The sequence below is a fragment of the Leiobunum rupestre genome, chromosome 4 (genome assembly GCF_980474605.1).
Source record: "Leiobunum rupestre chromosome 4, qqLeiRupe1.1.hap1, whole genome shotgun sequence".
In the NCBI taxonomy this organism is placed as follows: Eukaryota; Metazoa; Arthropoda; class Arachnida; order Opiliones; family Sclerosomatidae; genus Leiobunum; species Leiobunum rupestre.
In genome coordinates this window covers 58,343,948-58,370,379 of record NC_143387.1, presented here as the reverse complement: position 1 = coordinate 58,370,379, position 26,432 = coordinate 58,343,948, and the positions used below count along the sequence as shown (strand labels likewise).

Genomic DNA, 26,432 nt, shown 5'->3' with positions numbered 1-26,432 from the left:
TCCATTTACTACTTATTGGAATAATTAATTATTAATAAATATGGAGAAGAAAGTTCTCCTGGTAGATGTTTTTCTACTTTTAATATTCGTAGGGGAAACTGAAATTTGATATTCATTATTGCTAAAAATAGTTTTTAGTCTATTTCTGGTTTTAACATTCAGGAAACAATCGTCAATAAAATAGAGAACAAAGTGTATGGTTTGTGTACAAATACTCATTTATTTTATGTAATAGTTTGTCATTGTTGACATTTTGCAGCCACAATTGAGAACTAAAAGTTTGAAAGTTAATATAATAATAAAATAATAATAATCAGCTAGGCTAATGCCCAAGGCCTAATCTTATCTAATAAAAAAGCGCATTCACCGTTCTTTATCCCTTGGAAACTTTAAAAAAAAGATAAACGAGACTTAATTTTCTTAGTTGACGGACAATAATTTATTTATTAATAAATACATATTAATAGATTTATTGATGTTAAATTATCCAACAAATAGAAAACTTTTTGCGTCGTTCTATGCCTAAATCGCGCGCCGCTCGAGGCGAATGGTGATAGTAGCGCCCTCAAATGTCTAAAGCTTGTTTTCCACTAGCGCGCTGTAATGCGAAATATCAAATTAATAAGAAATATACCATCCCCTTTCCCCCAAAATAATTGCTGGTCGAATATTTTGGTGACTGGGTGATTCGGTTGTTTGTGTTTTACCCCAGGTAAGGGAAGGGCCCGTCCTTTTACCGGGAGATCTTTGTTTTTGTGGGATAGCGAGGAGATCACAGCGCCCCTTTGACCCCTTATTGATATGCCGACGTGTCTAAGACCAGTTGTTTGATAGTCATTTATATTTCTTATACATTATATATATTATAAATTATTTATTGTGTTAAAATATGCTTACATGTATTATACATATTTTTACGTTTATATTTATTCTCAAAATTGAAGAGTTGGAAAATAATACGCGAGATAAATAACGCGAGTTTTTTTTTAATAACGCGCGCTCGGACGCGAGCTAAAAAAAAGATATAGTAACGGTTCGGATTTTGATTTGAAAAGGACTCCATTTTATGATCGGAGCAAAATAATTGATATTTCAACTAGTTTTGGACGTTAAAGTCGTGTTTTGTTTAACCTTCGAGCTGTAAACGTGTTGACTTGAAGATAAGGACAGGAACAATCTATATTGGCCAATTCGTTATGCCCAACCATCCAGCGGCTACATTCAACATATTGTACGAGATACCATCGCCACCAACATAAATTCTGTGTTCCGCTGTTCCGAAACGTCAACAACGTCGCTCAGATTCTTCCACGGCTCCAACCGGACTCTGCCACTTCGATAAAGTTTCCGCAGTTCAACTGAACATTTCGGGATGAACTTTGTTAAGTAATGGTTGCAACCTAGATTTTACATTTCGTTAATGCCGCGAGCACTGGCCAGTTGCTTAGTTTGATAATATTTCATTTAGTTTAATTAGTGTTTAGGTAGTTTTCAGTTAGCTTAAATGTTTGGTTAGGATATTGAGTTTAAATTAAATCAATTAGTGTTTGGCAATCTAACAACTGGCTTGATACGTTTAATAACAAATTTCTCCTAGACACCAATTTAATACTGAGGACCCTCGCTAACCCCACCATATCACGTTAAGCGAGTAGTCCCGGGCGTATTCAGTCATTATTATTGTCATGTTTCCAGAACATAACACCAGATGACGCTACGTTTGTGAATACAAGAACATTCTAGATTCTTTGATATATTAATCCTTGCCGCTAATCTCGCGCCAGAAACGGAACCGATCAGCCACCTTCATTGCAATGTAAAGTTCTACTAAATAAATATAAAGTTAGACTTTGTTATGCTTAAAAGATTGTCGATTTAATTAGAAGTTTCAAGACCTATAAAATTGAAAGTAAACAATTGAGTGAGTTAGATAAATTTATTGTTAAGCTAGTTTATCAGAACTAAGGCTTAAACAGGCAAAACCTAACAAAATGGCGACGGATACTTCAGTGCCTTTGGAACAATTTGATGCCTCTACCTGCGAATGGACAGTTTATATGGAACGCGTGGAACTTTATTATTTGGTTTCTGATACTCCAGCTACTAAGCAGGTACCCACTTTATTAAGTTTTCTTGGACCGAAAACGTACACGTTGTTAAGAAATTTGACCGCGCCTGTTTCTCCTTCTACTAAAACTTTGGCTGAAATTAAGACTATTTTGACTGATCATCTGTCGCCTCAGCCGCTTATTATTGCTGAACGTTTTCGATTCAATCGTTGCCGCCAGACTGAGGGACAATCTATAAAGGATTTTGTTGCTGAATTGAAGCAACTCTCCCAACGTTGCGATTTTGAAAACTCGTTGGACGATTCCCTTCGCGACCGTTTTGTCAGTGGTTTGTCAAATGAGGCAATTTTGAAGCGTTTGTTATCTGAACGTGCACTTACCTTTGCCGCCGCAGTAGACCTTGCTGTCTCTATGGAAACTGCCGCTAAGGATTCTGTGGAACTAAATTCGTCTGCCGGTTCGTCACTTCATTCCGTTCGCGTACAATCGCGCTCTCGCGGACCTTTGCCCACCCACTCTCGTTCTTCATCCTCCCGTGGTTTTTCTGGGCACCGTACTCACTCCGGTTCCTCGCAACATTCATTTTTTGGGAGAGGTGGCATTGGTACTTATCAAGCACAAGCTCGTAAACCTTGTTATCGATGTTTAAATACCGACCACGATGAAGTTAATTGTAAATTTAAAACTGAACGGTGTTTACAATGTTCAAAAATTGGTCATATAAAGCGAGCGTGTCAACAGAACAACTATCAGAATACTAATCAAAGATATTTCCGAGGACGAGGTAGAAATCGGAATAACAGAAATAACACCGATATAAAATATTTGGAAGAACAAAATGAAAGCTATGACTTAGATGCAGTGGATGAACAATTCTTTGGCAATTTGTTTACAGTAACAACCCATGATAGTACATCAAATTATTGCATGCCTATTTACGTGGACATGAACATTGAAAATGTACCAATGTATCAGTTATCCCTAAATCTCTATATGAAAAATCGTTTGCGCATATTCCATTGGAAAAGACAGAGCTAAGATGTCTGTCATACACAAAGGAACAGATAACGCCACTGGGTGTTATGAACGTGAAGATTAAATATAATGAACAAGAGTCCAGTGACAAGCTTTATGTTTTAGATTGCGTTGGAAGTCCCCTATGTGGAAGAGCCTGGCTCCACAAGATAAAACTTGACTGGAAATGTTTAAAATTGGATAGAATTTCAAAAATGAGTGTTCCACACTGTCAACGTTGATCAAAAAGTTAAGAACATTTTGAGCAAACATCAAAAGATTTTTAGCAGTTCTACAGGCGAATTGAATAATTTTAAAGCGCACCTTACCTTGAAAGAAGGAGTTAAACCTGTATTCTGCAAATCACGAAACGTACCGTATGCGCTAAGACCACTGGTGGAAAAGGAATTAGATCGTTTGGAACGAGAAAATGTCATCACCAAGGTTGAATTTAGTGAGTGGGCGACTCCACTAGTACCTATAGTGAAACCGAATGGCTCAATCCGGCTTTGCGGAGATTATAAAGTTTCTGTTAACCAGTTTTAGAAGTGGATCAACACCCAATGCCACGAATAGAAGAGATGTTTGAGAAATTAGCCCAAGGTCAGAAATTCACCAAGATTGACTTGAGCGAAGCTTATATGCAAATTCCTGTCGATGACGAGACTAAGAAATTACTCACCATCAACACTCCGAAGGGGTTATACAATGTCAATAGATTAGCTTACGGAATAGCTTCTTCTCCAGCTATTTTTCAAAGAGTTTTGGAGCAAGTGTTAGCAGGTTTAGAAGGAACTTGCAACTTTCAAGATGATATACTTCTAACTGGTCCAAATGATCAAAAACACTTAGAAAATCTCGATGCACTTTTACAAAAACTAGAGAACTCTGGTTTAAAAGCTCGAAAGGAAAAGTGTACATTTTTTACCGAACGTTTGGAATGTTTAGGACACGTAATTGATCAAAACGGGTTGCACCCAACAAACACGAAAATACAAGCCATTGAAAATGCACCAATTCCAAGCAACGTCACGCAGTTAAGATCTTTTCTTGGTCTAATTAACTATTATGGAAAATTTATTCATCATTTGAGCACGAAATTACGACCACTTTATATACTACTTAACAAAAGCACATCTTGGAAATGGACGAGTATTGAGCAAAATGCATTTGACGCTATTAAGAAGGAACTCACTTCGCCGAGAGTTCTCATTAACTACGATCCAAAATTACCGTTGGTACTTTCTTGTGACGCCTCAAGCTACGGAGTGGGCGCTGTCCTCTCACACCAACTACTAGACGGAACTGAAAGGCCTATTGCGTTCGCGTCGAGAACTTTGACTAAAACTGAAATGCAGTATGCCCAAGTAGAAAAGGAGGCGCTATCTATAATTTTTGGAGTCCAAAAGTTTCACTCGTACCTCTACGGCCAACATTTTACTCTGTACACCGATCAACGTCCTTTAACTCGTATATTCGGACACCATTCGGGGATTCCCTTAATCGCCGCGTCACGTCTGCAGCGTTGGGCAGTTTTACTTTCTGGACATCACTACACAATTAAATATAAACCTTCGGCGCAACATGCTAATGCTGACGGTTTGTCAAGACTTCCTTTACCGACACCTTATTCTGAGAGAGAAGACGGAGCTGAACTGGTAAATATCAACCAATTGAGTAACCTTCCTTTGACAAGTCGTGAGATAGCCAACGAAACTAGACGTGATCCTTTATTTTCTCGATTAATGCACTATACATTACATGGTTGGCCAATTATCAAGAAAGACGAAATAGATCTGAAGTTCTATTTCACTAAGAGAGATTCCCTTACTGTTAGTCAAGGCTGTCTTTTACTCGGAATGAGAGTATTAATTCCACCCAGATTTCGAAAACATATTTTATCGGAGTTACATCAGAATCACCCGGGTATCGTTAACATGAAGGCCATAGCACGAAGCTATGTGTATTGGAAAAATATTGATAACGATCTCGAACTAGAAGTTAAGAGATGTACAGAATGCCAAATGCAACAGAGAAATCCTCAGAAGACTAATTTGCACCCTTGGATCCACGCTGATCATCCGCTTCAAAGAGTCCATATCGATTACGCTGGCCCTTTCCGAAATAATATGATATTTGTCGCTGTGGATGCTCATTCTAAATGGCCAGAGGTTTACATTACTAAAAACACAACTGCTGAAAGAACCATAGACTTTCTAAGAGATATATTCTCTAGATATGGCTTAGCTGAAACTATTGTTAGTGACAATGGATCACAGTTTACAAGCGCCGAATTTGAAAGTTTCACGAAGGCAAATGGAATTAAGCATGTGTTTTCAGCGCCATTTCACCCTTCGACAAATGGACAAGCAGAACGTTTTATACAAACACTAAAACGCAACCTTCGACATTCACACGAATCAACTTCTATTCACCGTCACGTTCAAGATTTTCTTATGACCTATAGAAATACTCCTCATGCCACAACTGGCGAAACTCCAGCGCTCTTATTTTTAAAGAGGGGTATTCGAACGAAATTGGATCTACTCAAACCCAACATGGATGCTAAAGTCCGAGGACATCAAACCTACCAAGTTCTACGAAGCGAACCTACAGCTCGGAATATACATTTTAACGTAGGAGAAAAAGTTTTCGCTCGTGACTACAGGGGATACCGAAAATGGACCCCTGGACGAATTACTTCTCAAACGGGTCCTGTGTCATATACTTTACAAACATGTGATAACATGATATGGCGACGCCATAAAGACCAGCTTATACCTAACCAAACAACTCCTAACCAAAACACTCCTGTAATCAATGAGACTCCTTCAACCATTTTGCGCCGTCCACCGGAAGGAACATATTCAGTGACTCCGAGCACTCCTATCCCTCGCACTGCTGCTGAATCTAAAACCACTTCTCGAACACCAGTTACTGGTGAAAGTGATCATTCAATTTCTCAGAGACTGGACAGACTTTTCGATAAAGATTTCGTTCCAGCGACGCCCGTTATTTGAAGATCTGCTCGAGAACGAAAACCGCCCACCAAACTTAACTTGTAAATTGAACTTTTAAGCGCAATGTTATGTTAATCTAAAGTGTAGATTTAAAAATTAATTTTTATGGTTATTAACATAGTGATAACGGTACATTTAATTTTAACAAGGAGGAAATGTCATGTTTCCAGAACATAACACCAGATGACGCTACGTTTGTGAATACAAGAACATTCTAGATTCTTTGATATATTAATCCTTGCCGCTAATCTCGCGCCAGAAACGGAACCGATCAGCCACCTTCATTGCAATGTAACTTAAAAGTAAAAGTTCTACTAAATAAATATAAAGTTAGACTTTGTTATGCTTAAAAGATTGTCGATTTAATTAGAAGTTTCAAGACCTATAAAATTGAAAGTAAACAATTGAGTGAGTTAGATAAATTTATTGTTAAGCTAGTTTATCAGAACTAAGGCTTAAACAGGCAAAACCTAACAATTATTAATTGTAGACGGGTACCTTAGGGGTTTGCTGAAGTCGATTGTCCCTAGGTTGAGATCTCCAACATTCGACACCCGCGCTACAATTTGGGGGCCCAGCCGGGATCTTTTATGTTTAATTTAAGAGTAATTTTGTTTCCTCTTATAATTTGGTAGTCAATTGTTGGTTGGTAGTTTTTATCAAAATATCTCATTTCTCTCTGGTTGACAACGCAATGATATTTGTTGCTATTCCCTATACGTAATAGGTGTGTGTGTGTGTGGTTTGTTTTTTTTTATTATTTTAAATTCGTCGGCTATTCCAGAAAGTTAGCTAGATTTGATTTAGAGTCCCTAACCAATTATCTGCATTTCCATATTTTATTGGTAAGATTTATATAGCTTTATGAGTGGTGATTACAGTCCCACTTACCTTGAATATTGCAAACGACAAAGAGAAGCTCGTTACCAAAAGCGAAGCGCAAATAGAGACGCGTCGAATACTCCCGTATCCGCGAACCCCGCTAGCTTAATACCTTGTACGATGAATACAAGTAGTGGGTCCGCCAATCAGGTCATCGCACCTATCCCAACGCTATCTCCAGCCGCAAGTAATGTTGCTACCTCGGGCATTGGTTATACTAACCCCCTGTCTCCGAGTAATGCTAGTGGTAGTGGAGTTAACGTCCCACCGGACGTATTGACCAATATTTTAGCGCAATTGCAAGCTTTAGCGACACAGTAGCAGCAGCTTCAAAACGCATTAACCCAACTCCAAAATGCAAGGCCGCCCTTAGCGCCTCCAGCGTCTTCTGCACCTGCCATGGGAATTATTACTTTACCGGCAACAATGCCTACTGTAACTTCGGCGCAGCTGGCACTTTCTTCGGTTAGTAATCTAACTTTGCTCTTGGCATCGACAAGTGCATTTCAATCTCCCACGAACCAAAGTCCGTCACCATTGGCATCAACGGTTGCAAATCAGAGTCAAGCAATTCCACCGGTTGGTGTGAATCAAATTGTCCCATCCTTGGCTAATCTCAGCCTCAGTATGCCTAGCTCTTTATCCTCACAATTGGTAACAACTAATTCAGGGAACCCGATGGTAACCTCCTCAGTGCAACACTCTGCTTTTAATGTTCAAGGTCAAATGCCAGCCGCGCCAATGATTCTGGCGCCATTTATTTTCTCAAACCCATTTAAAACTCCTACCTATTCCGGTAAACCTACGGACACAGGTCCGAAAGATTTTCTCAGACGCGCCAAACAAATGCGTATAACTAGCCGCTTAAGTGAGGACGATTTCCTGGAACAATGCATTCCGGCTATGTTAGATGGGGCCGCGCTCGACTGGTTTTGTGATAACCAGCCTTTTAGTTCGTGGAATGATTTTGAATCGGGTTTGCGCGCGCAATTTGAGCGTACAGCGCACGACGATCACTCAGGAAACGGTTTACGAATACACTGAACAAATGCAAAAACTTTTTAGTCAGTTGAATATTTCCTTGTCCGAACGTGAAAAGATTAGATATGTAGAAAGAAACATGAGAGATGACATTAGAATTCATTTAATAAACCCGCGAGGATACGATACATTACGTGAACTTATTGATAGCGCTACCCAGGTGGAAAGAATTGAGAAAAAGCATGGACGCCGTAAGGGTGAAAATAGTGGTCAGGCTGAATCTGGCTCCTCGAGAAACCATGATTTATCAAGCAACCACACATATTGGGGTAATAGTAACGCTAATGGTTTTCGCAACCAGAACTCTCGCCGTAATAATCGGGGTAATCACAGTTTTAATTACACTAACCAAACTGAGCACCAAAACCATAATCAAAGCGCTCATAATAATACCCACTCGCGTGGTTATAGCGGGCAACAACCTAGCAACCTTGGTAGTCAGGCTCCAAACACTCAATCCATTAATGGTAGACGAGGACCATATTTCAACCCGAACTTGACTTGTTACGGATGTCAAGAAGTCGGCCACGCAAGAAATCGTTGTCCTAACCTTAGGAACCCTCCGAATCCGGTTCAGGGAAACGGAGAAACGGCCTCTGCCGCATTGACAGGCAGCAGGCCACCATCTCAACAATAAACACAACCCAGTTAGCTAGCGTGGCAGTTTCTCCACCAGGGTACCCAGATATTTTTAATATGGGCCAAGATTTATTAGACATTTATTTGGAAACTGTTCCGTGCGTAGCCCTCATTGATCCTGGTTCAACACATACGATAATTCATAGTAGTCTCAAACCCTTATTAGAAAATTTAGGTAGTCAAACTTCTCAATCTGTTTTAGGCCTTCGTCAACCCGATGGAACCCTTTTACCCACTGATGGGGCAGTAACCGTCAATTTTGGTTTGCCTAGAAAGCTTGTTTTCCACTAGCGCGCGCAACGACGCGTTTCTCAGCTTTGAAACGTTCAAACGTTTTTACGCGCGTAAAGAAAATAACATTATGACGCGCGCTAGTGGAAAACAAGCTTTAGACTAGTGGACATTTTAGGGAAAAAAATCATGCGACGGATTTTTGAAAGAGAAGAGCCTCTCTATACTATACCACGGCCAACTTCTATCACGCGTACCGCGCTTTAGCGGCCCCGTAAATCGCCTGAATTTACCGTGTATATATTTTCCCACCAGGGTTTCGTTATGACCAAAATTTAACGTTAGTCAGATAGGAAAAATCCACAAAAAACAATTTTTTTTAAATAAATTTAAAAAAACATTGAATTAAAACGAATGGAGGTTAATATTTAACTAATAGTATAATATTTTTTTAATGATTCTAATTTTTTAACGGTGTTTATAAATTATAAAAGAGTTAAACAGAAACCAAGAACATCCTCTAGATGCTGCCAGCAACATAGTATTATTGTAACAAGTCTGCAAGCCAAAATATACCTCTCCTCGGAAGAATTGTCCCTAGTGGTATTAATTTCTCGAGATAACCCTTAAAGATATATCTCCGCAATTTAGAGTTATTTGTTAAAAATGTTATCCCAGTTCTATCCCGCCCGGTATAAAATTTTAATTATAATTAAAATAATTGAGACGAAACGACCAATTTTAATTTATTCAGAATATCATAAGTTAAGTAGTTACAACAGTGAGTTAGACGTACTATAACAATGCACAATTGAATTAAACCCTTTTTACAGTACAAGTTTATCAGTTGAATATAATACAAAGCAAAATTTAATGAAAGAAATATCTACAGAGGGTATTATTAACGATAGTTTATCGAAATTTTGTTAAAAGAATTTTCCCTAAGGCCGCGCGATAAATTTACGAGAATAATTTCCCGTCGCCGTTATATCGAAAATTTATTTTATTCGGGATTGCCAGAAATGTAATGTTGTGGGCGAGTGATTAGAAAATAAAATGGCAACCAGAATTATGCAAAATTATAAATGTTTATTTTTATTCAGAACAGTCTATGGAACGTTCTAGATTTAACTTTCATCAATAACCCAACAATGTATATCCCTTCTACGTAATTGTACAGAACTGGTACTCAAGTGTCTAAGACTAGATTTGTCTTAGTTCATCGTGATTGAAAAATAAACCAAAACACACTTACACTTAAGTAAATATCATAAATTATACTGAGTAATTTTAACTTAATTCAAACTACCTAACTATAAACTCTGTCTTAATTAACAGCTAAGAGCTGTTCGCTACTAATTACTTCCAATCTACTTAATTAGCCTCACAGGTTGAGTTGATAATTTCAAGGGTATAATTAATAATAATATTCTGAATAAATTAAACTCGGTTGTTTCGGCTCAATTATTTTAATTATAATTAAAATTTTATATCGGGCGGGATTGAACCAGGATTACGTTTTTAGTAAATAACTCTGAATTGCGGAGATATATCTTTAAGGGTCATCTCGAGAAATTAATACCGCTAGGGAAGATTCTTCCGAGGAGAGGTATATTTTGGCTTGCCAACTTGTTAATTTTTGATAGATTAAAATATTCGACATTAACATAAGTTTTTAAAAGTTAGAACTAGTAATTAAGTTTTATTGTTAATATTTTAACCCAGCAATTCTTTTAATCGACACTATAGAACACATTCGAACAGTGCCATAATTGATTAATGAACTTGAAATGAGTGGTTTATGAGAAAAACGGTGGGGTGGCGGAGTGGTTAGCACTTTCGCCTCGCAGCGAGATGAGCCGAGTTCGATCCCAGCTAGTGGCACTAGGTGAAAACTCGGAACAACTCCTTCCGCGTTGAGTTTGCAAGTTATTTCCCCACTGGTTTGAGGGGTTTTCCCCCGAGCTCTTCGGTTTCCCCTTCCTTAAAAACTGGTGTAGGTTAACGGTAATAGTTAGTGTAGGGAGCTGTTGGCTTGCGTGGCATGAGGGCTTGCCACCACCCTCCTACGCATTGTAACCCGACCACCTCAATTAAAGGCTTCAAAAGTCGCTAGTGGTGGCTTGTGTATTAGCCTAGCTGATTATTATTATTATTATTTTTTATTAAAAATTTCAGAGAGAGAAACCGTAGCAAACTTACTTTTATTTCCTGCGATTAATGGTGATGATTTTGAATATTGGATCGCAATTGGAGTAAGTAAATTAATTAGTTTCGAAAGTTTAATTTAGTACATATTTTAAAGTAACTTTTCTTTGATAAGGAACCATAAAAAAGCACGCCCACTCTAGTGTTTACCGACGAAGATTTATTTTCATCAACGTTTGAAGTTCATGTCGAGGGCATCCATTTTGAAATAGATTCTATACTAATGGGTGTAACTTCTTTATTTTCGGCGTATTATGCTTTCCAGATGGAATATCCTAAAGATCTAGCCAAAACACTAGAATATTTTCAAAAAAAAGTTTTTAAAGTTGATTTAACAAAAGTTTCTCAAGCTGTCAGTAAAGCTGTAAACAAACTTTCTAAACGTTAATTTCATATTGAATGTTTTTGTAACTAAATTTATTTGTAACTTAGTTGAAGTTAGGTTTTTAATTTTTGTAATTTCTTTAAGAAAGTTTTTAAAATAAAGGATTTGTGATGTAATATGTATTTATGTAATTTTTGATCAACTATTAATGGCTGGTTTACAATTGCCAGAGTGTGTTAAATCCAATTTGTCCAATTTGTAAATTATTTGAATGCAATATCGCGATTATTTGAATGCAAAAATCGCGATTATTTAAATTCTAATCCAACCCCAATTTAAGGTAAATAATGCGCTTATTTGAATGCTACTATGTACTCTTGAATAGTAAAAACTGACAATTCGAACGCAAATATACGCCCATTAGCACAAGAAACACATTTTTGAATGGAAAAACGTAACTATTTTAACGCAAAATTTATCCGATTTGATCGTTAAACCTAGCTTAAGTGATTGAAAAGCTGTGCCCATTTGATTGTTTAAACTCCCTTTTTTAACTGAAAAACCAGCTAATCTAAACTGTAAAGCACTGCAATTTGAACATCAAAACGCACGCCGTTAAACCGAGAAGCGCACTATTCTTAACGGTATAACACTCTAATTTGAACGTTATTACGTTCTCTGTTGAACAGAGAAGCGCCCTAATCTGAACGGTAAAACAATCAAGTTTGAACGTTATTATGCTCTATGTTGAACAGAAAAGTCCACTTATTTGAGCGGTATAACTCTCTAATCTGAACGGTAAAACAATCAAGTTTGAACGTTATTATGCTCTATGTTGAGCAGAAAAGTGCACTTATTTGAGCGGTATAACTCTCTAATCTAAACGGTAAAACAATCACGTTTGAACGTTATTATGCTCTATGTTGAACAGAAAAGTGCACTTATTTGAACGGTATAACTATCTAATCTAAACGGTAAAACAATCAAGTTGGAACGTTATTATGCTCTATGTTGAACAGAAAAGTGCACTTATTTGAGCGGTATAACTCTCTAATCTGAATGGTAAAACAATCAAGTTTGAACGTTATTATGCTCTATGTTGAACAGAAAAGTGCACTTATTTGAACGGTATAACTATCTAATCTAAACGGTAAAACAATCAAGTTGGAACGTTATTATGCTCTATGTTGAACAGAAAAGTGCCCTAATCTGAACGGTAAAACAATCAAGTTTGAACGTTATTATGCTCTATGTTGAACAGAAAAGTGCACTTATTTGAGCGGTATAACTCTCTAATCTGGACGGTAAAACAATCAAGTTTGAACGTTATTATGCTCTATGTTGAGCAGAAAAGTGCACTTATTTGAGCGGTATAACTCTCTAATCTAAACGGTAAAACAATCAAGTTGGAACGTTATTATGCTCTATGTTGAACAGAAAAGTGCACTTATTTGAGCGGTATAACTCTCTAATCTGAACGGTAAAACAATCAAGTTTGAACGTTATTATGCTCTATGTTGAACAGAAAAGTGCACTTATTTGAACGGTATAATTATCTAATCTAAACGGTAAAACAATCAAGTTGGAACGTTATTATGCTCTATGTTGAACAGAAAAGTGCCCTAATCTGAACGGTAAAACAATCAAGTTTGAACGTTATTATGCTCTATGTTGAGCAGAAAAGTGCACTTATTTGAACGGTATAACTATCTAATCTAAACGGTAAAACAATCAAGTTGGAACGTTATTATGCTCTATGTTGAACAGAAAAGTGCACTTATTTGAGCGGTATAACTCTCTAATCTGAACGGTAAAACAATCAAGTTTGAACGTTATTATGCTCTATGTTGAACAGAAAAGTGCACTTATTTGAACGGTATAATTATCTAATCTAAACGGTAAAACAATCAAGTTGGAACGTTATTATGCTCTATGTTGAACAGAAAAGTGCCCTAATCTGAACGGTAAAACAATCAAGTTTGAACGTTATTATACTCTATGTTGAACAGAAAAGTGCACTTATTTGAGCGGTATAACTCTCTAATCTGAACGGTAAAACAATCAAGTTTGAACGTTATTATGCTCTATGTTGAGCAGAAAAGTGCACTTATTTGAACGGTATAACTATCTAATCTAAACGGTAAAACAATCAAGTTGGAACGTTATTATGCTCTAAGTTGAACAGAGAAGCGCCCTAATCTGAAGGGTAAAACAATCAAGTTTGAACGTTATTATGCTCTATGTTGAACAGAAAAGTGCACTTATTTGAGCGGTATAACTCTCTAATCTGAACGGTAAAACAATCAAGTTTGAACGTTATTATGCTCTATGTTGAACAGAAAAGTGCACTTATTTGAGCGGTATAACTCTCTAATCTGAACGGTAAAACAATCAAGTTTGAACGTTATTATGCTCTATGTTGAGCAGAAAAGTGCACTTATTTGAGCGGTATAACTCTCTAATCTAAACGGTAAAACAATCAAGTTTGAACGTTATTATGCTCTATGTTGAACAGAAAAGTGCACTTATTTGAACGGTATAACTATCTAATCTAAACGGTAAAACAATCAAGTTGGAACGTTATTATGCTCTATGTTGAACAGAAAAGTGCACTTATTTGAGCGGTATAACTCTCTAATCTGAACGGTAAAACAATCAAGTTTGAACGTTATTATGCCCTATGTTGAACAGAAAAGTGCACTTATTTGAACGGTATAACTATCTAATCTAAACGGTAAAACAATCAAGTTGGAACGTTATTATGCTCTATGTTGAACAGAAAAGTGCCCTAATCTGAACGGTAAAACAATCAAGTTTGAACGTTATTATGCTCTATGTTGAACAGAAAAGTGCACTTATTTGAGCGGTATAACTCTCTAATCTGAACGGTAAAACAATCAAGTTTGAACGTTATTATGCTCTATGTTGAGCAGAAAAGTGCACTTATTTGAGCGGTATAACTCTCTAATCTAAACGGTAAAACAATCAAGTTTGAACGTTATTATGCTCTATGTTTAACAGAAAAGTGCACTTATTTGAACGGTATAACTATCTAATCTAAACGGTAAAACAATCAAGTTGGAACGTTATTATGCTCTATGTTGAGCAGAAAAGTGCACTTATTTGAGCGGTATAACTATCTAATCTAAACGGTAAAACAATCAAGTTGGAACGTTATTATGCTCTATGTTGAACAGAAAAGTGCACTTATTTGAGCGGTATAACTCTCAAATCTAAACGGTAAAACAATCAAGTTTGAACGTTATTATGCTCTATGTTGAACAGAAAAGTGCACTTATTTGAGCGGTATAACTCTCTAATCTGAACGGTAAAACAATCAAGTTTGAACGCTATTATGCTCTATGTTGAACAGAAAAGTGCACTTATTTGAACGGTATAACTATCTAATCTAAACGGTAAAACAATCAAGTTGGAACGTTATTATGCTCTATGTTGAACAGAAAAGTGCCCTAATCTGAACGGTAAAACAATCAAGTTTGAACGTTATTATACTCTATGTTGAACAGAAAAGTGCACTTATTTGAGCGGTATAACTCTCTAATCTGAACGGTAAAACAATCAAGTTGGAACGTTATTATGCTCTAAGTTGAACAGAGAAGCGCCCTAATCTGAACGGTAAAACAATCAAGTTTGAACGTTATTATGCTCTATGTTGAACAGAAAAGTGCACTTATTTGAGCGGTATAACTCTCTAATCTGAACGGTAAAACAATCAAGTTTGAACGTTATTATGCTCTATGTTGAGCAGAAAAGTGCACTTATTTGAGCGGTATAACTCTCTAATCTAAACGGTAAAACAATCAAGTTTGAACGTTATTATGCTCTATGTTGAACAGAAAAGTGCACTTATTTGAACGGTATAACTATCTAATCGAAACGGTAAAACAATCAAGTTGGAACGTTATTATGCTCTATGTTGAACAGAAAAGTGCACTTATTTGAGCGGTATAACTCTCTAATCTGAACGGTAAAACAATCAAGTTTGAACGTTATTATGCTCTATGTTGAACAGAAAAGTGCACTTATTTGAACGGTATAACTGTCTAATCTAAACGGTAAAACAATCAAGTTGGAACGTTATTATGCTCTATGTTGAACAGAAAAGTGCCCTAATCTGAACGGTAAAACAATCAAGTTTGAACGTTATTATACTCTATGTTGAACAGAAAAGTGCACTTATTTGAGCGGTATAACTCTCTAATCTGAACGGTAAAACAATCAAGTTTGAACGTTATTATGCTCTATGTTGAGCAGAAAAGTGCACTTATTTGAACGGTATAACTATCTAATCTAAACGGTAAAACAATCAAGTTGGAACGTTATTATGCTCTAAGTTGAACAGAGAAGCGCCCTAATCTGAACGGTAAAACAATCAAGTTTGAACGTTATTATGCTCTATGTTGAACAGAAAAGTGCACTTATTTGAGCGGTATAACTCTCTAATCTGAACGGTAAAACAATCAAGTTTGAACGTTATTATGCTCTATGTTGAGCAGAAAAGTGCACTTATTTGAGCGGTATAACTCTCTAATCTAAACGGTAAAACAATCAAGCTTGAACGTTATTATGCTCTATGTTTAACAGAAAAGTGCACTTATTTGAACGGTATAACTATCTAATCTAAACGGTAAAACAATCAAGTTGGAACGTTATTATGCTCTATGTTGAACAGAAAAGTGCACTTATTTGAGCGGTATAACTCTCTAATCTGAACGGTAAAACAATCAAGTTTGAACGTTATTATGCTCTATGTTGAACAGAAAAGTGCACTTATTTGAACGGTATAACTATCTAATCTAAACGGTAAAACAATCAAGTTTGAACGTTATTATGCTCTATGTTGAACAGAAAAGTGCACTTATTTGAGCGGTATAACTCTCTAATCTGAACGGTAAAACAATCAAGTTTGAACGCTATTATGCTCTATGTTGAACAGAAAAGTGCACTTATTTGAACGGTATAACTATCTAATCTAAACGGTAAAACAATCAAGTTGGAACGTTATTATGCTCTATGTTGAACAGAAAAGTGCCCTAATCTGAACGGTAAAACAATCAAGTTTGAACGTTATTATACTCTATGTTGAACAGAAAAGTGCACTTATTTGAGCGGTATAACTCTCTAATCTGAACGGTAAAACAATCAAGTTGGAACGTTATTATGCTCTAAGTTGAACAGAGAAGCGCCCTAATCTGAACGGTAAAACAATCAAGTTTGAACGTTATTATGCTCTATGTGGAACAGAAAAGTGCACTTATTTGAGCGGTATAACTCTCTAATCTGAACGGTAAAACAATCAAGTTTGAACGTTATTATGCTCTATGTTGAGCAGAAAAGTGCACTTATTTGAGCGGTATAACTCTCTAATCTAAACGGTAAAACAATCAAGTTTGAACGTTATTATGCTCTATGTTGAACAGAAAAGTGCACTTATTTGAACGGTATAACTATCTAATCTAAACGGTAAAACAATCAAGTTGGAACGTTATTATGCTCTATGTTGAACAGAAAAGTGCACTTATTTGAGCGGTATAACTCTCTAATCTGAACGGTAAAACAATCAAGTTTGAACGTTATTATGCTCTATGTTGAACAGAAAAGTGCACTTATTTGAACGGTATAACTATCTAATCTAAACGGTAAAACAATCAAGTTGGAACGTTATTATGCTCTATGTTGAACAGAAAAGTGCCCTAATCTGAACGGTAAAACAATCAAGTTTGAACGTTATTATACTCTATGTTGAACAGAAAAGTGCACTTATTTGAGCGGTATAACTCTCTAATCTGAACGGTAAAACAATCAAGTTGGAACGTTATTATGCTCTAAGTTGAACAGAGAAGCGCCCTAATCTGAACGGTAAAACAATCAAGTTTGAACGTTATTATGCTCTATGTTGAACAGAAAAGTGCACTTATTTGAGCGGTATAACTCTCTAATCTAAACGGTAAAACAATCAAGTTGGAACGTTATTATGCTCTATGTTGAACAGAAAAGTGCACTTATTTGAGCGGTATAACTCTCTAATCTGAACGGTAAAACAATCAAGTTTGAACGTTATTATGCTCTATGTTGAACAGAAAAGTGCACTTATTTGAACGGTATAATTATCTAATCTAAACGGTAAAACAATCAAGTTGGAACGTTATTATGCTCTATGTTGAACAGAAAAGTGCCCTAATCTGAACGGTAAAACAATCAAGTTTGAACGTTATTATGCTCTATGTTGAGCAGAAAAGTGCACTTATTTGAACGGTATAACTATCTAATCTAAACGGTAAAACAATCAAGTTGGAACGTTATTATGCTCTATGTTGAACAGAAAAGTGCACTTATTTGAGCGGTATAACTCTCTAATCTGAACGGTAAAACAATCAAGTTTGAACGTTATTATGCTCTATGTTGAACAGAAAAGTGCACTTATTTGAACGGTATAATTATCTAATCTAAACGGTAAAACAATCAAGTTGGAACGTTATTATGCTCTATGTTGAACAGAAAAGTGCCCTAATCTGAACGGTAAAACAATCAAGTTTGAACGTTATTATACTCTATGTTGAACAGAAAAGTGCACTTATTTGAGCGGTATAACTCTCTAATCTGAACGGTAAAACAATCAAGTTTGAACGTTATTATGCTCTATGTTGAGCAGAAAAGTGCACTTATTTGAACGGTATAACTATCTAATCTAAACGGTAAAACAATCAAGTTGGAACGTTATTATGCTCTAAGTTGAACAGAGAAGCGCCCTAATCTGAAGGGTAAAACAATCAAGTTTGAACGTTATTATGCTCTATGTTGAACAGAAAAGTGCACTTATTTGAGCGGTATAACTCTCTAATCTGAACGGTAAAACAATCAAGTTTGAACGTTATTATGCTCTATGTTGAACAGAAAAGTGCACTTATTTGAGCGGTATAACTCTCTAATCTGAACGGTAAAACAATCAAGTTTGAACGTTATTATGCTCTATGTTGAGCAGAAAAGTGCACTTATTTGAGCGGTATAACTCTCTAATCTAAACGGTAAAACAATCAAGTTTGAACGTTATTATGCTCTATGTTGAACAGAAAAGTGCACTTATTTGAACGGTATAACTATCTAATCTAAACGGTAAAACAATCAAGTTGGAACGTTATTATGCTCTATGTTGAACAGAAAAGTGCACTTATTTGAGCGGTATAACTCTCTAATCTGAACGGTAAAACAATCAAGTTTGAACGTTATTATGCCCTATGTTGAACAGAAAAGTGCACTTATTTGAACGGTATAACTATCTAATCTAAACGGTAAAACAATCAAGTTGGAACGTTATTATGCTCTATGTTGAACAGAAAAGTGCCCTAATCTGAACGGTAAAACAATCAAGTTTGAACGTTATTATGCTCTATGTTGAACAGAAAAGTGCACTTATTTGAGCGGTATAACTCTCTAATCTGAACGGTAAAACAATCAAGTTTGAACGTTATTATGCTCTATGTTGAGCAGAAAAGTGCACTTATTTGAGCGGTATAACTCTCTAATCTAAACGGTAAAACAATCAAGTTTGAACGTTATTATGCTCTATGTTTAACAGAAAAGTGCACTTATTTGAACGGTATAACTATCTAATCTAAACGGTAAAACAATCAAGTTGGAACGTTATTATGCTCTATGTTGAGCAGAAAAGTGCACTTATTTGAGCGGTATAACTATCTAATCTAAACGGTAAAACAATCAAGTTGGAACGTTATTATGCTCTATGTTGAACAGAAAAGTGCACTTATTTGAGCGGTATAACTCTCAAATCTAAACGGTAAAACAATCAAGTTTGAACGTTATTATGCTCTATGTTGAACAGAAAAGTGCACTTATTTGAGCGGTATAACTCTCTAATCTGAACGGTAAAACAATCAAGTTTGAACGCTATTATGCTCTATGTTGAACAGAAAAGTGCACTTATTTGAACGGTATAACTATCTAATCTAAACGGTAAAACAATCAAGTTGGAACGTTATTATGCTCTATGTTGAACAGAAAAGTGCCCTAATCTGAACGGTAAAACAATCAAGTTTGAACGTTATTATACTCTATGTTGAACAGAAAAGTGCACTTATTTGAGCGGTATAACTCTCTAATCTGAACGGTAAAACAATCAAGTTGGAACGTTATTATGCTCTAAGTTGAACAGAGAAGCGCCCTAATCTGAACGGTAAAACAATCAAGTTTGAACGTTATTATGCTCTATGTTGAACAGAAAAGTGCACTTATTTGAGCGGTATAACTCTCTAATCTGAACGGTAAAACAATCAAGTTTGAACGTTATTATGCTCTATGTTGAGCAGAAAAGTGCACTTATTTGAGCGGTATAACTCTCTAATCTAAACGGTAAAACAATCAAGTTTGAACGTTATTATGCTCTATGTTGAACAGAAAAGTGCACTTATTTGAACGGTATAACTATCTAATCGAAACGGTAAAACAATCAAGTTGGAACGTTATTATGCTCTATGTTGAACAGAAAAGTGCACTTATTTGAGCGGTATAACTCTCTAATCTGAACGGTAAAACAATCAAGTTTGAACGTTATTATGCTCTATGTTGAACAGAAAAGTGCACTTATTTGAACGGTATAACTGTCTAATCTAAACGGTAAAACAATCAAGTTGGAACGTTATTATGCTCTATGTTGAACAGAAAAGTGCCCTAATCTGAACGGTAAAACAATCAAGTTTGAACGTTATTATACTCTATGTTGAACAGAAAAGTGCACTTATTTGAGCGGTATAACTCTCTAATCTGAACGGTAAAACAATCAAGTTTGAACGTTATTATGCTCTATGTTGAGCAGAAAAGTGCACTTATTTGAACGGTATAACTATCTAATCTAAACGGTAAAACAATCAAGTTGGAACGTTATTATGCTCTAAGTTGAACAGAGAAGCGCCCTAATCTGAACGGTAAAACAATCAAGTTTGAACGTTATTATGCTCTATGTTGAACAGAAAAGTGCACTTATTTGAGCGGTATAACTCTCTAATCTGAACGGTAAAACAATCAAGTTTGAACGTTATTATGCTCTATGTTGAGCAGAAAAGTGCACTTATTTGAGCGGTATAACTCTCTAATCTAAACGGTAAAACAATCAAGCTTGAACGTTATTATGCTCTATGTTTAACAGAAAAGTGCACTTATTTGAACGGTATAACTATCTAATCTAAACGGTAAAACAATCAAGTTGGAACGTTATTATGCTCTATGTTGAACAGAAAAGTGCACTTATTTGAGCGGTATAACTCTCTAATCTGAACGGTAAAACAATCAAGTTTGAACGTTATTATGCTCTATGTTGAACAGAAAAGTGCACTTATTTGAACGGTATAACTATCTAATCTAAACGGTAAAACAATCAAGTTTGAACGTTATTATGCTCTATGTTGAACAGAAAAGTGCACTTATTTGAGCGGTATAACTCTCTAATCTGAACGGTAAAACAATCAAGTTTGAACGCTATTATGCTCTATGTTGAACAGAAAAGTGCACTTATTTGAACGGTATAACTATCTAATCTAAACGGTAAAACAATCAAGTTGGAACGTTATTATGCTCTATGTTGAACAGAAAAGTGCCCTAATCTGAACGGTAAAACAATCAAGTTTGAACGTTATTATACTCTATGTTGAACAGAAAAGTGCACTTATTTGAGCGGTATAACTCTCTAATCTGAACGGTAAAACAATCAAGTTGGAACGTTATTATGCTCTAAGTTGAACAGAGAAGCGCCCTAATCTGAACGGTAAAACAATCAAGTTTGAACGTTATTATGCTCTATGTGGAACAGAAAAGTGCACTTATTTGAGCGGTATAACTCTCTAATCTGAACGGTAAAACAATCAAGTTTGAACGTTATTATGCTCTATGTTGAGCAGAAAAGTGCACTTATTTGAGCGGTATAACTCTCTAATCTAAACGGTAAAACAATCAAGTTTGAACGTTATTATGCTCTATGTTGAACAGAAAAGTGCACTTATTTGAACGGTATAACTATCTAATCTAAACGGTAAAACAATCAAGTTGGAACGTTATTATGCTCTATGTTGAACAGAAAAGTGCACTTATTTGAGCGGTATAACTCTCTAATCTGAACGGTAAAACAATCAAGTTTGAACGTTATTATGCTCTATGTTGAACAGAAAAGTGCACTTATTTGAACGGTATAACTATCTAATCTAAACGGTAAAACAATCAAGTTGGAACGTTATTATGCTCTATGTTGAACAGAAAAGTGCCCTAATCTGAACGGTAAAACAATCAAGTTTGAACGTTATTATACTCTATGTTGAACAGAAAAGTGCACTTATTTGAGCGGTATAACTCTCTAATCTGAACGGTAAAACAATCAAGTTGGAACGTTATTATGCTCTAAGTTGAACAGAGAAGCGCCCTAATCTGAACGGTAAAACAATCAAGTTTGAACGTTATTATGCTCTATGTTGAACAGAAAAGTGCACTTATTTGAGCGGTATAACTCTCTAATCTGAACGGTAAAACAATCAAGTTTGAACGTTATTATGCTCTATGTTGAGCAGAAAAGTGCACTTATTTGAACGGTATAACTATCTAATCTAAACGGTAAAACAATCAAGTTGGAACGTTATTATGCTCTAAGTTGAACAGAGAAGCGCCCTAATCTGAACGGTAAAACAATCAAGTTTGAACGTTATTATGCTCTATGTTGAACAGAAAAGTGCACTTATTTGAGCGGTATAACTCTCTAATCTGAACGGTAAAACAATCAAGTTTGAACGTTATTATGCTCTATGTTGAACAGAAAAGTGCACTTATTTGAACGGTATAACTATCTAATCTAAACGGTAAAACAATCAAGTTTGAACGTTATTATGCTCTATGTTGAACAGAAAAGTGCACTTATTTGAGCGGTATAACTCTCTAATCTGAACGGTAAAACAATCAAGTTTGAACGCTATTATGCTCTATGTTGAACAGAAAAGTGCACTTATTTGAACGGTATAACTATCTAATCTAAACGGTAAAACAATCAAGTTGGAACGTTATTATGCTCTATGTTGAACAGAAAAGTGCCCTAATCTGAACGGTAAAACAATCAAGTTTGAACGTTATTATACTCTATGTTGAACAGAAAAGTGCACTTATTTGAGCGGTATAACTCTCTAATCTGAACGGTAAAACAATCAAGTTGGAACGTTATTATGCTCTAAGTTGAACAGAGAAGCGCCCTAATCTGAACGGTAAAACAATCAAGTTTGAACGTTATTATGCTCTATGTTGAACAGAAAAGTGCACTTATTTGAGCGGTATAACTCTCTAATCTGAACGGTAAAACAATCAAGTTTGAACGTTATTATGCTCTATGTTGAGCAGAAAAGTGCACTTATTTGAGCGGTATAACTCTCTAATCTAAACGGTAAAACAATCAAGTTTGAACGTTATTATGCTCTATGTTGAACAGAAAAGTGCACTTATTTGAACGGTATAACTATCTAATCTAAACGGTAAAACAATCAAGTTGGAACGTTATTATGCTCTATGTTGAACAGAAAAGTGCACTTATTTGAGCGGTATAACTCTCTAATCTGAACGGTAAAACAATCAATTTTGAACGTTATTATGCTCTATGTTGAACAGAAAAGTGCACTTATTTGAACGGTATAACTATCTAATCTAAACGGTAAAACAATCAAGTTGGAACGTTATTATGCTCTATGTTGAACAGAAAAGTGCACTTATTTGAGCGGTATAACTCTCTAATCTGAACGGTAAAACAATCAAGTTTGAACGTTATTATGCTCTATGTTGAACAGAAAAGTGCACTTATTTGAGCGGTATAACTCTCTAATCTAAACGGTAAAACAATCAAGTTTGAACGTTATTATGCTCTATGTTGAACAGAAAAGTGCACTTATTTGAACGGTATAACTATATATCTAATCTAAACGGTAAAACAATCAAGTTGGAACGTTATTATGCTCTATGTTGAACAGAAAAGTGCACTTATTTGAACGGAATAACTATCTAATCTAAACGGTAAAACAATCAAGTTGGAACGTTATTATGCTCTATGTTGAACAGAAAAGTGCACTTATTTGAGCGGTATAACTCTCTAATCTGAACGGTAAAACAATCAAGTTTGAACGTTATTATGCTCTATGTTGAACAGAAAAGTGCACTTATTTGAACGGTATAACTATCTAATCTAAACGGTAAAACAATCAAGTTGGAACGTTATTATGCTCTATGTTGAACAGAAAAGTGCACTTATTTGAGCGGTATAACTCTCTAATCTGAACGGTAAAACAATCAAGTTTGATCGTTATTATGCTCTATGTTGAACAGAAAAGTGCACTAATTTGAACGGTATAACTATCTAATCTAAACGGTAAAACAATCAAGTTCGAACGTTATTATGCTCTATGTTGAACAGAAAAGTGCACTTATTTGAACGGTAAAACAATCAAATTTTAACGTAATTAAGCTCTGTTGAACAGATTAGCGCACTTATTTGAACGGTATAACTCTCTTATTTGAATTCTAAAGCATTCTTATTAGATTAGAAAATTGCTTTATGTTGAACGTTTAACCGTTCAAATTAAAAATTTGCAAGCATATTTGAATATAGATATAATCAAAATTGAATAAAATGTCATTCAGTTTAAAGTGCTAGAGCAATCAAATATGCTTGGAGTCATTCAAATATAAGTGCCAATTAGGCGTGCAATTTTCAACGCTCCGTTTACCGTTCAGTTTTGATTGAAAATTAGAATTTTGAATAATTTAGAATTAAAATGTCTTCTATTTTTTTTTGAATTTTAGTGCTGCTCCTACCAGGGGCGGATTAACCCTTTCGGCGCCTTTAGGCACAGAAAAATTTGGCGCCCCTTGGCATTGGTCAGCTAAGGAGGGGCGCGTATCGGTTTTTAATAACTAAATAAAAGTATTTTAGTTTCCCCAAACCTTTTCGGCGTTATTTTGAGTAGGGGCAAGCCAAGTACATGTACATGGACCGTGGGGGTTGTCAGAGTTTTGGCACCCCTAGAAAAATGGCCCCCTAGGCACGTGCCTACTTTGCCTAATGGTTAATACGCCCCTGGCTCCTACTTATGCCAAGAAACTTTTTTGTTTCTTCCATTATTTTCGCAAGACGAAACTGCGCATTTCCTACCCATTATGCTTAAAATTTCACTCAAAATCAATTATAAAATAGTAAAGAACTCACAAAAGAAACCTTAATTGTGTTAATAAAGAGTTTTCAGATACACATGACTTTAATATAAAAAAACGCGTTTTAAAAATTTTCCGTAAAAACGCGTCGCTTTCCCTCTTCAATTCAAAAGTTAAAATTATAATAGTTCACTAAGTCGCTAATAGGTGGCAGCAGGGGCCATCAATGAATTTTTCATTTTAATAGTTGCATTTTTCACTCATAGGTGGCTTTTGTCGTAGTTGATAACCCTCCCATGATTTTCGTTCCTAACTTCACTAATGCTGTGTTAAAGCAAAGATGGTTAAAGCCTATGGGGAAAATTTGAACTGGGGCTCTAGATAGTATTATTCCCAACTCAATGGTTAGCTCTAATCTTAGCCGGCAGAGTTGCCAGATGGGCGGTTTTCCGCCCAAATTGGTCTGCTTTGCGGAGGCTGTTGCGGGGAAAAAACCTCTGGGCAGGAGGCGATTTTTTGGGCTGGTTCCAAAAATTCGAGGCGAAGTAACGGGGTACCGGTTTTCCCCCTTTCAGCCCCATCCTTCATAACGGGAATCAACGTTCGTAGAAAATATAAGCTGGAACCAGCTTTGCAAACTGTGATGTTTTCAATAATTTTCCAAAATTATTTTCAAATAACGCGCCAATGGACGCTTCAATAAAAGATACTCGGTTTCTACTCCCCTCTCCAAATTCATCTGGGAAGGAGCTATTTCCGGTTGGTCGGTTAAACGGTTAGAACGGCTAGCCAAATAGACATATTTAAGCCAATTAGAGCCGCGTTTTGCCCTCATTAGAATTTTGCGTCAGATAAGAAACGCGTCGGCTCACGTGTATAAGGAACATACTAATGTTAATTTTCGATAATATATTTTAAGGTAAATATATAATGTTACTAAAACTAAGTATAAGAAGATAATATTGTTATTATTATCATCCTCTTATGGTATAAATAATTAAAATAATATGTAATATTTTTATAATACCGGGCAATTTTAAAGCTTCTCGTGGAGGCAGAGTTAATTCATTTCGTATAAAATTATCTTTTGGAAAAAGATGAAAACTCATTCATTTAGAACTAAACATATTACTTTTGCAGTACGGTATGCAACAAGTGTTTCCTTTTAACCAGGTAACGTTTTTGGCATGTTAAGGCTTAGCAAAAAACCTATGTTACGTTCGAGAAAGTTTCCAGCTTTCTAATATTTCAAAAAGCACTATATAAATAATAACTTATGAGTCCTGGCTGTCGGAAATATTACTTCTTGGCAATTTCTGGGAAGATGTTTTATTTAAGCGCCTATTCCCGTTCTATAGCAGAAATCGGTAATTTTTCTTGGGCGGGAATTTGGGCTCTTTTGGGGTTAATCCGATTTTGGCTTGTGAGGGAATTTGGGCTGGTTTTAAAGTTGGTTTGTGCGAGATCTAAAATATTATTCCGGCAACTCTGTTAGCCGGTATGATTTTTAGTAGGGCACTAGGGCTAAACAGAGTTGCCAGATGGGCGGTTTTCCGCCCAAATTGGGCTGCTTTGGGGAGGCTGTTGCGGGGAAAAAACCTTTGGGCGGGAGGCGGTTTTTTGGGCTGGTTCCCAAAATTCGAGGCGAAGTAACCGGGTACCGGTTTTCCCCCTTTCAACCCCATCCTTCATAACGGGAATCAACGTTCCTAGAAAATATAAGCTGGACCCAGCTTTGCAAAGTGTGATGTTATCAATAATTTTCCAAAATTATTTTCAAATAACGCGCCAATTCCCGTTCTA

The 26,432-nt window shown here is 36.0% G+C and overlaps 1 protein-coding gene across 1 annotated transcript in view; it reads left to right on the top strand.

The window, feature by feature from the left end:
• LOC149948480 (beta-alanine-activating enzyme-like) overlaps positions 1 to 26,432 on the top strand; it is a 341,035-nt gene that overhangs the window by 310,468 nt on the left and 4,135 nt on the right. The window lies entirely within an intron of this gene.